General features: G+C 40.5%; 1 pseudogene; it reads right to left on the reverse strand.

Annotated features, from left to right (window-relative positions):
* Window positions 1-15,728: 15,728 nt before the first annotated feature.
* LOC122746182 lies at window positions 15,729-16,550 on the reverse strand (annotated as a pseudogene).
* Window positions 16,551-17,993: the final 1,443 nt, after the last annotated feature.

The raw sequence follows: 17,993 nt of genomic DNA on the forward strand, positions 1-17,993 counted from the left end.
TGTGATTGTAATGGAATATTATTGTGCTATAAGAAATGACAAGGAGGATGATTTCAGAAAAGCCTGGAAAGATTTGTATCAACTGATGTATAGTGAAATGAGCAGAACCAGGAGAACATTGTGCACAGTGACAATATTGTTTGTTGAAGAACTGTGAACGACAACTTTTCTCAGCAATACAATGATCCAGGACAATCCCAAAGGACTAATGATGAAGCATGCCATACACTTTCTTTTTTTTTTTTTTTAGTGAGGCAATTGGGGTTAAGTGACTTGCCCAGGGTCACACAGCTAGTAAGTGTGTGTTAAGTGTCTGAGGCCGGATTTGAACTCAGGTACTCCTGACTCCAGGGCCAGTACTCTATCCACTGTGCCACCTAGCTGCCCCATTCCATACACCTTCAAAGAAAAAAACTGATATTGGTTGAACACAGACTGAAGCATGCTTTTTTTCAGTTTCTTTAATTCAAGTTTTCTTGTACGAAATGACTAATATGGTAATGTTTTACATAATTGCTTGCTTGCTTCTTCAAGGAGGAGCAGGGGAGGGAAGGAAGGAAGGATAAAATTTGGACCGACTCTCACAGTCATACATTGCTATTGGAAAAACCATAGCTTTGACTATATGGACCTTTGTTGGCATGGTGATATCTCTGCTTTTTAGTATGCTGTCCAGATTTACCATAGCTTTCCCTCCAAGAGCAAACATCTTTTACTTTCATGGCTGCAATAGCTATCTGCAGTGATCTTTGAGCCCAAGAATATAAAATCTGACACTACTTCCATTTCTTCTCCCTCTATTTCTCATTTTTGTTTTTGTTTGTTTGTTTGTTTTTGAGGCAATTGGGGTTAAGTGACTTGCCCAGGGTCACACAGCCAATAAGTGTTAAGTGTCTGAGGCTGGATTTGAACTCAGGTACTCCTGACTTTAGGGTTGGTGCTCTATCCACTGTGCCATCTAGCTGCCCCCTCCCTCTATTTCTCAAGAAGTGATAGGACTAGGGGGCAGCTAGATGGCGCAGTGGTTAAAGTGCCGACCCTCAGACACTTGACATTTACTAGCTGTGTGACCCTGGGCAAGTCACTTAACCCCCATTGCCTACAAAACAAGCAAAAACAAACAAAAAAAGAAGTGATAGTACTAATTGTCATGATCTTGGGTTTTTGGGGGGTTTTTTTGGTGTTAAAGTGTCAAGTCAGCTTTTACGCTCTCCTCTTTCACCCTCCTTTTCATTTGCTGCCATCAGAGTGGTATCACTGTCATTTCTGAGAATGCTAATATTTTTCCAGGAGCCCTTAATTCCAGTTTTTGACTCATCCAGCCTGGCATTTTGCAGAATGGACTCTAAATAACAAGTTGACAACTTTACATATGCTTGAAATATTGTCCCTTTTCACCTCTACCTAACTTCCTTCAAAGCTCAGCTAAAGTCACCTCCTTTAAAACTTTTCCTGATTCTTCCCGTTGTTATTGCTGCCACCATCCTACCTGAAAACACTTTGTATCCACCTTGTATTTCCTTTTCTGTGAACATACCATGTCTTTCCCAAGGGCTGTAAACTCCTTGAGGGAATGGACTTCCTGTTCTTGCATTTGTATGCCCATAACCTAGCACTGTACCTGGCTGACATTTTATTAAAAGCTTGTTGATTGTTTGATTAACAAAAGGACTTGTAAATGTAGATGTTTATCAATGGAATACTCAGGAGCTTACATAAATTGCTGGTGGCTTAATGACAAATCACCATATGAGGAAGCACTGTCAGTGAATGGCATTGGCAGGATATTCTAACTTCCTCCTGAAAACAAAAACTGTTATTGTAGAAGTCTGGCTTGCTTCTTAGCCTGTTCACTTTCTGGTTAATGATTTCATAAGTGAAATCCCCAGAAGAAACCACAGAAAAAGCATTTTGGCTGAATCAATCCAGACTAGCCCCTAAAGGAAGGGAAGTTTTATTCAGTTCTTAAAAATATCCAATCCTATGATTTCTCTGGTCCAGGGTACTCCTGGTAAGAAAATTCCTTTTACCCAAGCAGTTCAACAATTGCTCTATGATTTTATAATCTTAGAAAGTTATTAGGACCTTGAAAGGTTATGTGCCTTGCTAATGGTCACACAGTCAGCATGTGTCAGGGACAGGACTTGAACCTAGGTCTTGACCTGCCTCCAAATTCTACTCTTGACCCTCTATAGCATTCTGCCTCTCCCTAAGTAGTTTAAGTATGTGCAATTATGGTAGTTTTTTCTTTATAATAACAGGAAACACCATAGGTGTTTTTTTTAAAAAAAACCTATTTGTAGGGGGCAGCTAGATAGCCCAGTGGATAAAACACTGGCCCTGGATTCGAGAGTACCTGAGTTCAAATCCGGCCTCAAACATGTGACACTTACTAGCTGTGTGACCCTGGGCAAGTCACTTAACCCCCATTGCCCCGCAAAAAAAAAAAAAAAAAAAAAACTAAAAACTAAAAACCTATTTGTAAATACATTATCTCAGAGCCATAGTCAAACCCTGTGTAATTTTACCTGTCTCTCTTGAAGAATAAAGATATCTTTGTAGCAGCTAGGTGCTCCAAGTGGATAGAGCACTAGATCAGCGATCAGATCTAGTCTTAGACACACTTGCTAGCTGTGTGATCCTAGGCAAGTTATGGAACATCTGACTACCTCAGTTTCCTTATCTATCAAATAGGGATAATGATAATATCTATCTGTCAGGGTTCTTGTGAAGATAAAATAAGATAACATTTGTAAAACGCTTTGAGAATTTTAAAGTACTAGTTAAACCCCAGCTATTATTATTATTACCCCTACTGTTGTGGGAATACTGTGGGACCCAAGGGAATAAGCAGCTCTCTCTCTCCCACCTCAGGTACGAGGTGTGGCAGGGCATGACCCCAGTATGTTGATAAAACAATACCAAGGTCTGCAAGAGGATATGCATGGATGCTGCATATCCTACTGAAAACCCATCATCAAAGATCCCCTCTTAGTTATCTGGCCCCAGTCTTTGTATTTCCCCTTACCTCGTAATTCCCTTCCCTTTCTTTGTTTTGAAAAGATACAAAAGACTAGGTCTTCTCTTACTCCAGTGGGACAGTAACTCCCTCCATTACACCCGGACATATATCCCTTTCTCCTAATAAATCTCTTTTTATTTTACAAGATTCATGATGATCCTCCAATTCTTTGGGTGAGCTACCCCCCCCCCATCCAGGTCATAAGTCCCCCCAAACACCTATTACTTCTACTACTAGTAGTACACTACTAGTAGTGCTACTACTAGTATTAGTACTACTACTAATAATACTACTTCATAAATTTGCATTCACTTGCTTCAGCAGTTCTTTTCATTTCAATATTGCTGTTTTCCTTATTCTAGCATAATACGATCTTATGTCGATCATATTATGACAACTTTAGAATTAATTCAAAGCCTTACATGTGATGGCTTCTCCACAAATTTGCCTCTTATTCAAATGCACATACCTGAAAAGCAGAGATCATGGGTCCACTAAGAGAGATTTCAACTGGGGCAGCTAAATGGCATAGTGGATAGAGCACTGGCCCTGGATTCAGGAGGACCTGAGTTCAAATGTGGCCTCATACACTTGACACTTACTAGCTGTGTGACCTTGGGCAAGTCACTTAACTCTCATTGCCCAACCAAAAACCAAAACAAAACAAAAAAGAGAGATTTCAACTGATTTTTCATAGAGCTTGCACCTGGTCCTGGACACTATGCCACTCTTAAAATTCAGACTGAGATGCCATTAACCATGTCACAGTGTTGGCTTTCCTTAAGCTTGAAGCCTTCTAAAACCCACAGGTAGTTTTAGGGGTTTTTTTTAAATTTCTTTTCTTTTTCTTTCTTTTTTTTTTTTAGTGAGGCAATTGGGGTTAAGTGACTTGCCTAGGGTCACACAGCTAGTAAGTCTTTTTATTTTTTTGTGGGGCAATGAGGGTTAAGTGACTTGCCCAGGGTCACACAGCTAGTAAGTGTCAAGTGTCTGAGGTCAGATTTGGACTCAGGTCCTCCTGAATCCAGGGCTGGTGCTTTATCCACTGCGCTACCTAGCTGCCCCCGGTAGTTTTAGTTTTTAAGAAAGAGAGAGACAGACCCAGGTATATACATATACATATACATATACATATACATATACATATACATATACATATACATATACATATACATATACACATACACATACACATACACATACACATACACATACACATACACATACACATACACATACACATACACGTACACGTACACATACATGTACATATAACTGTATCTAGCTTGTAAGACTTAAACATATTGTCATGGGGCGCAGAGCACCCCAGAATTTCTCTGGGGCACACCGAAGAATCTTCTCCTTGAGAAACTAAACCAGAGGACAGATAACGCCTAGAGGAACCAAATCGGACTGAGCTAGCTTGGGATTCCTACCCTTCATTCTGGTCTCCCTTATCCTGGGGAGATAAATTTGGGTGTGGCTTCGGCCTTTGTGTTCTGAAGAGGGATCTGTAGCCACCCCTCACCCAATTCCTTTAGTTACCACCAGTGAGGGATGGTCCACCTTCATTAAAGGAACTTTCCACAGGCAGATGGTCCACCCCCATCAGGCCTCTATAAAAGTACCTTCCAGTCTCCTGTTCGAGGAGATTTGGTACCTCTGAGCCATGTGCTTTATGCCAAATCTCCCCATGAAAAGTCCAAGGATTTCTTTCATGGTTTCCCTCCCCCCACCCTTCCCTTCCCTTGCTCCTAAATAAACTATCACCTTATTCTAACTACGTTTTGTGTGCAAGAGGGTGTAATTCTTTAAAGAGGAATTCCCAAGAACCCCAACCCCAACCTGTACCCCATTTCCCACCATATCAATATATTATTTATATATGTCTATATATGTCTCTCTCTGTATATATATATATATATTCCTGTCTATTTCTCCATCTAGTTCCTTTTTCTGTGTGTCTCTCTTTGTCTCTGTCTCTGTCTCTCTCTACTTCTGTCTGCCTGTCTGTTTTTCTGTCTCTGTCTCTGCCTTTGTCTCTCTGTCTCTGTCTCTGTTTTGGTCTCTCTGTCTCTGCATTTCTATCTTTCTGTCTTTCTCTCTCAGCTTTTCTATCCCTCCCTCCCACTTTCTGACTTCTGACTTCTTACCTCCTACCCTTTGTGTCTGGCCAGTCTCAGCTTCCTCACTTTTCTTTCTACTCCCTCTTGAAAGTTCTTTTTCCCTGAAGTCGCCTACCTCATTGAAAACACACAAACCAACCCCCAAACTTGCAATCACTCTTTACTGTCTCATCTAGAATATCACCATGTTTATTATATATTTTTGAAGACAGATGATACACCTTCTGCCTAGTATCAGAGGCCAAGTCTTTTCATGAGTTCTGTAAAGTGAGATGTACACTGGCTGCTAGTAGCAACCTTGGATACTGTGTGATTCCCAGGAGAAATTAAAAAAAAAAAAAGATGTATTATTGTTCGGGATTTCCAGAGTGCTCCAAATATCTCCTAAGGATTCTAGGCATGTTTCATTTAAAACAAAACAAACCAATCAACAAAAACCAAACCGGACAACTCATTCATCACTGTGACTCTGGTGAGAGAGTTTATTGCTATGTGTCTTAGAGGAAGTAGAATATACTGAAAAGGGCACTCAACTGAGATAAAAAATCTGGCTCCCCAGACTCGTGAATGACCTTAGGCAAAGCAGCAGAAAGGCTGTTTGGTGCCATGTGGAGGGAGGGCCCTGAAGCAGCTTTACCGGGGATTTCTCCTCCAAATCCCCTTGGATCCCAAGCCTCAGGATATATACTGTAGCTGGAGGGCATCACACTGCAGGTACAGGGGAGAAAACACTTCCTTTCCTGACCTTCTCCCCATGTGGATTAGCATGGAGGGTCTGTGTCACAGAGTGTTTGAGTTGGGAGATAATTCAGAGATCATCTGCTCCAATATCTTACCTAATGAAAGGATTCTCCCCTATATCAGCCCTGGCATGAAGTCATCTGGGTTCAAGCACCTCCATTAGCAGAGAATTTATGAATTCACACAAGTAGCAGCCCAGAGAGCTTCAAATGTCCAGAAAGAAAAAAAAATCTAATGTAATTGCCATTATCTTATCAACTTCAGATGGGTTTTCCCCATGCATGATAGGAAACTATGGATTGAGGGTTGTTGGGATGATAAGGCAAGAACTATACATTAGGAGGACTTTGAAACAGGTGTGGTGGAATGTACTGTGAATATAATTATTCAAGGCCCATGGGACTTGGGGAGTCCCAGGAGACCTGGGGTTTATTTACAACACTGGTATACTAAATAGCTAGGGCATTTGAGGGGTAGCTAGGTAGCACAGTGGATAGAGTATTAGGCTTGTGTCATGGGGTGCAGAGCACCCCAGAAGTTCTCCGGGGCACATCAAGGAATCTTCTTGAGAAACTAAAACAGAGGACAGATGATGCCTAGAGAGATAAGTGGAACCAAATCGGATTGAGCTAGCTTCGGATTCTTATCCTTCATTCTGGTCTCCCTTACCCTGGGGAGATAAATTTGGGTGTGGCTTCAGCCTTTATGTCCTGAAGAGGGATCCCTAGCCACCCCTCACCCAATTCCTCTAGTCACTACCAGTGGGGGATGGTCCTCCACTCCTCACCCAATTCCCCCAGCTACCACCAGTGGGGGATGGTCCTCCCTCACTAGAGGAACTTCCCACAGTCAAATGGTCACCCCTCCCCCCATCAGTCCTCTATAAAAGTACCTTCCAGTCTCCTGCTGGAGGAGATTGGTACCTCTGAGCCACATGCGTTGTGCCTATCTCCCCATGAGAAGTCCCAGGATTTCTGTCATGGTTTCCCTCCCCCCACCCTTCCCTTCCCTTGCCCCTAAATAAACTATGACCTTATTCTAACTACTTTTGTGTGCAAGAGGGTGTCATTCTTTAAAGAGGAATTCCTAAGAACCCCAACCCCAACCCCTAACCCAAACCCGTACCCCATTCCCCCCATTACACTTGGAATCAGGAAGACACATCTTCCTGAGTTCAAATCCCACCTCAGACACTTATTACCTGTGCTACCCTGGGCAAGTCACTTAACCCAGTTTGCCTCAGTTTCCTAATCTGTAAAATGAGCTGAAGAAGGTAATGGCCAAAATATCTTTGCCAAGAAAACCCCAAATGGAGTCTTGCCTGGAAAAAAAGGATTGAACAACAACAAAGGGCATTTGAGCTTCCCGAGCCTCAATTTCTTTACTTGTAAAATGATGGTCTTGGTGAATATGATCCCCAGGTAGCTAGGGGGTACAGTAGGTAAGAGTGCTAGACTTAGAATCAAGAACTAACTTCAAATTCCCCAATTCAAATCTAAATTCAGGGACCCTTTCTTCTCGTACCCCACCATGTTGACAGTTGGCTGCTACTCTATGTTGTTCCATCTGGATTTGCCCACCACAAATATCACCCACACCTATGGATGCCAATTGCCCATCAAATCTTGACTGATTTGTGTCCTATTCCTTCTAGTTCTAGTACACAAGATCATAGATTTAATGCTGGAAGGGACTTTAGAGGTTATCTCATCCTATCCACTGATTTTACAAATGTGGAAATGGAGACTTTATATATAGCAGAGACTGAACTAAATCAATGGCTGACTTGATATTTCATTTTTGTAGAAGCACAAGGACTCATAGATAGACAAGGAGATGATGATGGGACCAGTGACCACTGACACTTCACTCACACATACACACAACTGTAATATGGGAAGACAAAGCTTCCTTGGGACCTGATTGATTGATTTTGGCTTCCATGTTACACCTTCCTGATCAGGTTGTTATTGTCTGACTCTTCATGGCCCCATTTGGGGTTTTCTTGGCAAAGACACTTGGAATGGTTTGCCATTTCCTTCTCCAGTTCATTTTATAGATGAGGAAACTGAGGCAAACAGGGTTAAGTGGCTTACCCAGGGTCATATAGCTAGTGTATGATTTTAGATTTGAACTCAGGTCTTCCTGATTCCAGGTCTAGCATTGTACCACCTGGCTACTCCTCCTAGTCCTGTAGGATCATAAAAAGTCCCAGCCATATGGACTCTGAGGCTTCACTTTGCAGGTACCTAAGACCATGGGAGCCACCATATTCTGATGACTTACTGAGGGAGACAAGGGGAACCACCTACAGAGAAGTTAACTATCCACTGTATCATTGTCGCATATTCTTACCATGTTACTAAACCTCCTTTGTGCAATGTTCAATGATTTACTCATGCCCCATTTTGCCACAACATCAAGCCTGAATGAGGGTCCTGGCATAAGAGGTGCATCTCCAATGGAGTGTGTTATTTTCTTCTGACTCTCTGGAACAGGACGAATTTGTGTATCGAATGTCTGGAATCTCAGGCCACAGTCTCAAGAAGAAAAAGGCTGATTTCTCAAGTGTTTCCTAGGTTTCAAGATTCCCTAACCCAGTAGAGGAGCTAATAACCAGGCTTCACTTGCTCAGCTTTCAGGGAAGACCACTAGGGGGCAGCAATCATTCTCTCCTCTCCAGGCAGCAGGAATCAGTCAGAGGTACAGGGTTAGCAGGCATGTGGTTTGCAATGTGAAATGATTAACTGCAAATCTGAGTTTTCTCTTTGGCAGTGCTTGGGATGGGCCCCGAGCCATGCTTCTGACTAAGCCTCTTTAATTTTTAAAACTATATGCTTTCAGACTCTGTCCCTGGCCTGTATTTGTAGAAATGAAGTGAGCATGCCAGCAGCAGAAATATTAACCTATCAGATTTTCAGGAGAAATTCAAACTGCATTACAAAAAAATGTTATATTGCCTAAAATCTCCAGATCTTTCCCTTTCATCCACCTTCAATTTACCTATTTCTATTTCCACATTTATTCACCATTTTCAAAGTCCAAACTCCTTAGCATTAAAAGCTTTCTATAGGGGCAGCTAGATGGCGCAGTGGAAAGAGCACTGGCCCTGGAGTCAGGAGTACCTGAGTTCAAATCCGGCCTCAGACACTTAACACTTACTAGCTGTGTGACCCTGGGCAAGTCACTTAACCCCAATTGCCTCACTAAAAACAAAAAACAAAAAACAAAAGCTTTCTATAGCCAGGACCACCTACCTCCTTCATCCAACCTCCCATAATTCTCTGATATGTTCCCTTTCATTCAGCCAGATTGATCTTTTCACTGTTCCAAATACCATACCTATTGTCAGCTCATCAGGACTTCTCCCCTTCCTATGATCATAGAAAAGGACCTCAGAGGCCAACTAAACCAACTCCCATATTTTACAGAAGGGAAAACAGAGGCTAAGGGATATTAAATGCCTTGACCAAGATTGCAAATAAATATCAAAGAGGGGATTTGAAACCAAGTCCCTTGATTTAAGAGCCAGTGCTCTTTCTCCCATAACACACTTTTGTCTAAATCCTATTTACCCTTTTTTTTCAACTCAAATCTCTGGATCTCATTGGAGCCTTCCTGAACTGCACAGAGCCATTAGGGATCACTTGCTTCCTCTACAATTACTACTCTATTGTCCAACTACTCAGTTGGACCTCAGTATATCTCACCTTATATTTTTATTCACCTTTTTATGCAAACATCCTACCTTCCAAACAGGACAAATTTCCTTTCAAGAAAGCATCAACATGGGTCAGCTAGGTGGCACAGTGGATAGAGCACAGGCCCTGGAGTCAGGAGTACCTGAGTTCAAATGCAACCTCAGACACTTGACACTAGCTGTGTGACCTTGGGCAAGTCACTTAACCCCAATTGCCTCACTAAAAAAAATAAAAATAAGAAAGAAAGAAAGAAAGAAAGAAAGAAAGAAAGAAAGAAAGAAAGAAAGAAAGAAAGAAAGCATCAGGGGGCAGCTAGGTGGCCCAGTGGATAGAGCACAGGCCCTGGATTCAGGAGGACCTGAGTTCAAATCCAGCCTCAGATACTTAACACTCACTAGCTGTGTGACCCTGGGGAAGTCACATAACCCCAACTGCCCCACCCAAAAAAATGAAAAAAAAAAAAGAAAGAAAGCATCAGGTCTTATTTTTTTTTGTATGCTCATTGCTTGACACAAAGTTTGGTATTCAACAAATTTTTGTTGATGTAATCTTTTCTCCCAATTCCCTCACTACTAGAATTCTCTCCTTAATTCTATTGTCTCTCATCCTTCTCCTCTTTACTAATAGGGACACAAGGACTGCCAAGTGTTTGGGGAGGAATGATTTGAAAGAAATATGTGGAGACCTTGAGAAGATAACCAAATACCCATCCTGTCACCTTTCCCAGTAAGTATTGTCTCCCCCCAACATTAGAATATACTCCTTCAAGGTACTGACTGTCTCATACTTTTAAAATTCATTCCTTTGTTATCTCATTCATTAATTCATGTTCAAAAGTCAGATCTAAGAGATTTGCTTGTTTTTTCCTGGATAAGGGGTTATTTTGATGGGTCTGACTTACAAAAGAGCCAGAATAGCACCAAGTCTATGATCTAGATCTGGGGTTCTTAATCTGTGGTCTATGAACTTGTGGTTTTTTTTAAGTATATATTTTAATAATTGTATGTCAATATGTTTGGTTTCCTTCCTATGTATTTAATTTAGTTCATTTAATAACATTACTCTGAGGAGTTGGTGAGTTTCCTCAGACATCCAAAAAGGTACATGACACAAAAGAAGTTAAGAAGCTCTGGTCTAGATGTATTTAAAAAAAAAAAATCTGTGATTACTTTTGTTCAGGAAAGAGCCCAATATAGCAACAATAATTCATCAAAGACCCAGCAGGTGGCAATAGTTGCCTACTGGAAATCTGCAGTTACCAGTAGCTTGTATTTTTTTAGTATAAAACTGCTCTAGAGAAAGGAGCCCAGCAGAAGACACTAGCAGACTGGCAGATGATAACAGCAGTGTTGCTTTGGTGATAGAAAGAGAGAGAAGTTCCACCTGGGGCACAGTCCTAGGAACAGGAGCCATCTAGAATAATCATGTTCCCTATGCCTGTTCCTCCTCTTACAGGGGCAGCTGGGTTGCACAGTGGATGGAGCACTGGCTCTGGAGTCAGGAGGATGTGAGTTCAAACCTGGTCTCAGACACTTGATACTTACTAGCTGTGTGACTTTAACCCCAATTGCCCCAAATATCTTGGGCTGTCTCCAGTCATCCTGATCTGTCTCTCACCACTGGACCCAGATGGCTCTGGAGGAGAGAGTGAGGCTGGTGACTTTTGCACAGCCCTCTCTCACTTAAATCCCATTCACTGTAAGTCATGACATGTTTACCCAATGAGAAAGGATATAACAACCTATAAATATCTGAAGACAACTAAAGTATCATGTGTGTATCCTAAATCTTTTCTTTAACCATCCCTTCAATAAATCCTTATATAACTTGGTTTCCAGTTCCTTTACTTTCCCATTCATCTTTCAAACAGATTTGTCAATATCTCTTCTAAAAGTGGCTCACCAATATGGACACAATGCTCCAGATATATACTGCAGATTACAAAATTATTGCATCTCTTAATCTGCATATTATGTTTCTATTCGTGTAATTTAAGATCATCAAGCTACTAACTCAGATTGAGCTTGTGGTCTACTAAAACCCTCAGATTGTTTTCACATATAGCCATTGTTGTTGTTGTTGTTTTCAGTTGTTTCAATTGCATCCAGCTCTCTGTGACCCCATTTTGGAGTTTTCTTGACAAAGAAAAGAGTGGTTTGCCATTTCCTTCTCCACTTTATTTTTGTTTTGTTTTGTTTTTTTGCAGGGCAATGAGGGTTAAGTGACTTGCCCAGAGTCACACAGCTAGTTAAGTGTCAAGTGTCTGAGGATGGATTTGCACTCAGGTCCTTCTGAATCCAAGGCCAGTGCTTTATCCACTGCGCCACCTAGCTGCCCCTCTCCACTTTATTTTACAGATGAGGAACAGAGGTAAACAAGGTTAAGTGACTTGATAGTAAATATCTGAGGCTGGATTTGAAGTCATGAAAATAAGCCTGACTGATGCCAAGCCCAGTGTTCTATCCACTGTGCCATCTAGCTGCCCTGACTTTATAGTCATATTTTTCCATATTTTTTAACATTTTTGTTTTTATGGTGTTTCGTTGATTCCTGAAGTTTAAGTAGAGGATTTTTTAAAAGTTTTATTGATTTTTTTAAAGATACCACAGATATTACCTATTATCCTCCTCCTTCTTCTCACTCCATAAAATTTTCTGTTAAGCAAAAACAGCTGATGTGACCATTACATTTGAGGGAGTATGCCGTATATGACTCCTTAAATCCCCCATTTTTTCAAGAAGAAAAGGAAGAGGTGTTTCATAATCTATCTTTTGAAACCAATATTGGACACTGCATACCTCCCCACATCATTATAAAAAATGCATTTTGTAAATCTATAAGTTATATATGTGCCTGTGTCATGAGCTGTCATGAACAATCACCGGTAACAAAAAAATGTCGTGATTATTGTATATATACTGTGCAATTTAGTATAATGTGATGTCCAAATAGAGAAACTACAGGTCTGGAAGAGTCACAGGTTACCCAAGAAAGAACCAGATGTGATTCAAGGATTGAGGTCTAGATATCACTATTCTAATAACAACTGATATTTCTTTTTTTCTTTTCTTTTCTTTCTTTTTTTTTTTTTTTGCAGGGCAATGAGGGTTAAGTGACTTGCCCAGGGTCACACAGCTAGTAAGTGTCAAGTGTCTGAGGCCGGATTTGAACTTAGGTACTCCTGAATCCAAGGCCAGTGCTTTATCCACTGCGTCACCTAGCTGCCCCCTCAACTGATATTTCTATAGGACATTAAAATATGCAAAGCACTTTCCATACATTATCTAGTTTGAATTTCACAACAACCTAATGATCTGGGTAGAACAGGTAGCATCCCCATTTGACAAATGACTGTTTTCATTTAAATTCAGGTTGACAAATATAATTTCTTGAGGTTATAAACGGTTTCATTTTTGTCTTTACATCCTCAATTCTTAGCACATTTTCTTTTCTAGAGTCAGCGTTTAATATCTGTTAAAATGTTGATTTTCTACATCCTTTCATATCATGATTTTGAGACCAAAATCGTGAATTTGATCCCTGCTGAAGTCATTTAACCTCAAACAGAAAACTAAAATTTTTCTCCAGCCATATAACCAGTGATTAGATACTAATTCTTTCCTTAGGATTACTGATTAGAGAGAATCTCGATGTCTCAACCCAGAATCACCACTATTAAAAGAGTTCATCTTCCAGATAAAAGATTAGGAACCTGATTTTCACTCAAGATGGACAATACCATGGAAACATATCCTATTAGGGGGTGTCTTGCTCTCCCCTGGGCCTTAAGGAGGAGGCTGAACCTTAGCTAAAATCTTTGGGAGCTGGAGCTGTTGCTCAGTTTCCCAGCAGAGACCTGGAGATTGTAGAGAGTTTCTAGACAAGGATTAAGGGAAAGAGGGACCTAAATTAAATGGCATGTTACCTCTCATTTCAGTTAAAAAAAAAGAGGGGGAGAGATGTGCATAAAATAAAGAGGAAGATGGAAGAAGAAAGAAAGGACACCCTATTCTAGTCTCAGTTTCCCTAGTAGCATCAGAACCAAAGTTTTAGGAGATTTCTATGAGACTTTGGGGAACTGAGTGAGGATTCAGGCTAAATTCAGGGTCAATGGTTTACAATAGCATCACTACAAAGAAAACAGAAGTTTTTAGTGAGCATTCCAAAGATAACCCTAACAGTGAGGCTGGTATATGAGGTTTTTTTTGTTTGTTTGTTTGTTTGTTTTTTAATGTATAAGGTATTTTATTTTTTCCGTTACATGTAAAGATAGTTCTCAACTTTTGTTTATACAAGCTTTACAATTTCAGATTTTTCTCCCTCCCTCCCCTCCCTCCCCCCCTCCCCTAGACAGCAGGTAATCTGATATAGGTTATATCTATATATCTCTGGTATATGAGTTTTATTCACTAGCTTTTGCCTTTTCATAGTGACTACTGAGGTATTCTGAAGAAAAAAATTTACATAAAAGTCAATCAAAATGCTATTGCTTTGGAAAATAGAGTTAGATAGCATTAGGATCAATTTTATTCCCAGAAAATCTTACTATCTCTATGTTCCTGAGGAGCATGGGGATTGACAACATCCCTTAAGGAAAGGGAAAACAAAGCATTTGTTTTTAAAATCTCATTTCATTGTCTCTTTGGGAATCCTCAAAGATTTTTCTGTCAAATGATTTCCATCTTGTTACTATCTATGATCCAAAGCTACACTTTTTGGTTTTTGAATCAGAATCATCTCTAGGTTTGCTTGCCTGAGTGTAATTTTTTTTTTTATAACATCACTTTTTTGTTTGTTTTGGTGGGGCGATGAGGATTAAGTGACTTGCCCAGGGTCACACAGCTAGTAAGTGTCAAGTGTCTGAGGCTGGATTTGAACTTAGGTCCTCCACTGTGCCACTTAGCTGCCTGCCCCCCCCCAGTGTAATTTTTAAAAAAATTTTATTGAAAAATAGAATTTAAAAAATTCTGAACTTAAGAAATAGTAAATAAACTGCACATTTCCACATATATCGAACAAAAGAAAAGGACTGCACATAAAACTAGATCTCTATTATGTTAATCTTATTTTTCTTTTGAAGTATATAATAAATTCAACCTATTGCTTTCAAAGCTATCATGCTTGTCTGTGATACTTTCTGGCCTGTCATGTTCATTCTAAGGAATTGGAATTTCCAAGGATCTCTTAACATTTTCAAGGATCTTACCCCATTTATCCTCTTTTCCTCTTCTTCTTCTTCCTCCTCCTCCTCTTACATTCATGTGCCATAATTTGTTCAGCCATTCCCCAAATAATGGACACCTCCTTAATTTCCAGTTCTTTTGCCATTACAAAAAATAGCTGCTACAAACATTTTTGTACATGCATCTCCGTGTCTTCTTTCTTTGATCTCTCTCTTTTTTTATTTGTTTTGGGGGTGGGGCAATGAGGGTTAAGTGACTTGCCCAGGGTCACACAGCTAGTAAGTGTCAAGTGTCTGAGGCCAGATTTGAAATCAGGTCCTCCTGAATCCAGGACCAGTGCTTTATCCACTGTGCCACCTAGCTGCCCCCATCTTTGATCTCTTAAAGGAAAGGCTTAAAATAGAAGTATTGCAGGGTCAAAAGGTATGCACAAGTCAGTGACATCATTCCAAACTGATTTCTAGAATGGCTGACCCAATCTGGGTCTAAAAGATTGAAAGTTTCATACCTGAGGAGATCAATTTTCCACTCTTCATGCTATGGAGAAGCAACTTATAAAGGGATGACTTTGGGGTTAGAAAAATGTAGGTTCATGCCTTGACTGCCATATACTAGCTGTGTGATCCTGGGCAAATCACTTAACTTCTCAGTGCCTTGGAAAACTCTAAGACTATAAATTGTAGAGTTACCTTTCTATATTTGTGGAGGGAGTTTCTTTGTTCAATCAATATCAGTTCTTTCTCTGGAGGTGGGTAGTATGCTTCATCATTAGTCTTTTGGGATTGTCTTGGATCATTGTATTGCTGAGAGTAGTTAAATAATTCACAATTGCTCATAGAACAATAATGCTGTCACTGTGTACAATGTTCTCTTGGTTCTACTCACTTCACTATACATCAGTTCATATGAGTCTTTCCAGGTTTTTCTGAAATCGTCCTACTTGTCATTTCTTTCCTTTTCTTTTTTTTTTTTTTTACAATTTCCAAAATAATTTTTATTGTCAGGATTTTGTACTTTAGTTTTCCTTCTCCTGTACAGTCTTTGTGCCCTGGAGGTGACCAGTACAACCAGCAGTGATGAGACCAACCTTTCTTCCAGCTGGAGCATCTCTTCGAATGGTGGATGGTTTTTCAATATGCTGGTGATTACCTCCTCCGAAGGGATGTTCCGCAGGGTTCATGGCCACACCCTGGACAGGAGGACAGCAGTTTCTCTTGGCCTTGTATTTGTGGTAGGCACTACCTGCCTTAAGGATAGGTTTATCAATACAACCTCCTCCAGCAACAACAGCTCTGTTTGCAGAGGAGATGACTTTTTTAGAGCCTGAAGGTAGCTTCACCTGTGTTTTCTTGGTTTCTGGATTGTGGGAAATCACTGTGGCATAGTTTCCAGATGCTCGAGCAAGCTTACCAATCCCCAGGCTTTTCTTCAAGACAGCACACAATGGTCCTTCAGGCATGGTGCCAACTGGGAGGACATTGCTGATATTGAGCTGAGCTTTCTTACCATAGTACACAAACTGGCCAATATGGATGCCTTCAGCAGCAATGAACAACTCTGTCCTCTTTTTAAATCGGTAAGGATCTCGGAAAGCTACTTTTGCAAGAGGAGCCCCTCAGCTTGGATCATGGATTATGTCCTTTATGATAACTTTAATGTAGCCATGCCTCTCGGCGAAGTCAACAGCCTGGAGCTTGGTGGCTCCTTTCCTGTGTCTCACGTGAGCACAGAAGATGGAGCCCGTGCCCTTTCTATGACCACAGATCTCCTGGCCCATCTTGAGCAGTCTTGCTCTGGACTTGCTAGAAAGAGCTTGTCATTTCTTATAGCACAATAATATTCCATTACAATCATATACCACAGCTTGTTTAGTCATTCCCCAATTGATGGGCATTCCTTCAATTTCCAATTTTTAGCCACCACAAAGAGTTGCCATAAATATTTTTTTTCCTTTTCTCTTTTTCACAGTTACTATTGTTAACTGTTTCCCTCCATTCTATTCCCTTCCCCATTATATTTACTCTGTTATCTATCTTCTTTCACCCTATCCCACCTCAAAAGGGATTTGCTTCTGACTGCCCCCTCCCCCAATCTTCCCTTCCTTCTTTCACCACCACCTGCCATCCCCTCTCCCTCCTAGTTTCCCAAAGGGTCAGATACATTACTCCACCCTCCTTGAGCCAACTCTGATGAGATTAAGGTCTTTGAGCCAATTCTGATGAGTGTAAAGCTCATTCACTACCCTACTCCTTCCCCATCTCTCCCCCTGTTTCTTTCATGTGGAATTTTACCCTATTCTACCTTTCCCCTTTCCTCTCCCCTAGTGCAATCCTCTCACCCCTCAATTTTATTTTAAAGATGTCATCATGGGGCAGCTAGGTGATACAGTGGACAAAGCACCCACCCTAGACCCAGAAGGACCTGAACCCAAATCTGACCCCAAGCCCCAATCTGGCCCCAGTCACAAGACACTCACCCACTGCTTGACTCAGGTGTGTCACCCAACTCCAATCACCCTACCAAAAAAAAGATAAACATAAAATAAATGCTTTACAGATATCATCCCTTCATAATCAATTCCTACCTGTGCCCTCTTACTAAATTTATTTCTACCATCTGCCCTAATACTGAGAAATTTCTTATGAGATGTATCATCTTCCCATGTAGGAATGTAAGCAGTTTAACCTTTTAACATCCCTTTTAATTTATTTTCCCTGTTTACCTTTTTATTCCTCTCTAGGGTCTTGTATTTGAAAGTCAAATTTTCTATTCAGTTCAGTTCTTTTCATCACAAATGCCTAAAAAAAAAAATCTTTTTCATTGAAGTCCCATTTTTTTCCCCTAAAATATTACACTCAGTTTTGCTGGAAAGGTGTTTCTTAGTTGTAATCCCAATTCCTTTGCTCTCTGGAATATCATATTCCATGCCCTCTGATCCTTTAATGTAGAAGCTGCTAGATCTTGTGCTAACCTGACTGTGGATTCACAGTACTAGAATTGTTTCTTTCTGGCTGCTTGCAATATCTTCTCCTTGACCTGGGAGCTCTGGGATTTGGCTGTAATATTCCTAGGAATTTTCATTTTGGGATCTCTTTCAGGAGATGATCGGTGAATTTTTTTCAATTTCTATTTTACCTTTTAAAGCTTCTAGAGTATCAGGGCAATTTTTATGGAGGGAGTTTCTACACCAGATGTCTATTATCAATGCAATCATAAGGTT

This window comes from Dromiciops gliroides, chromosome 3 (assembly GCF_019393635.1).
Source record: "Dromiciops gliroides isolate mDroGli1 chromosome 3, mDroGli1.pri, whole genome shotgun sequence".
In the NCBI taxonomy this organism is placed as follows: Eukaryota; Metazoa; Chordata; class Mammalia; order Microbiotheria; family Microbiotheriidae; genus Dromiciops; species Dromiciops gliroides.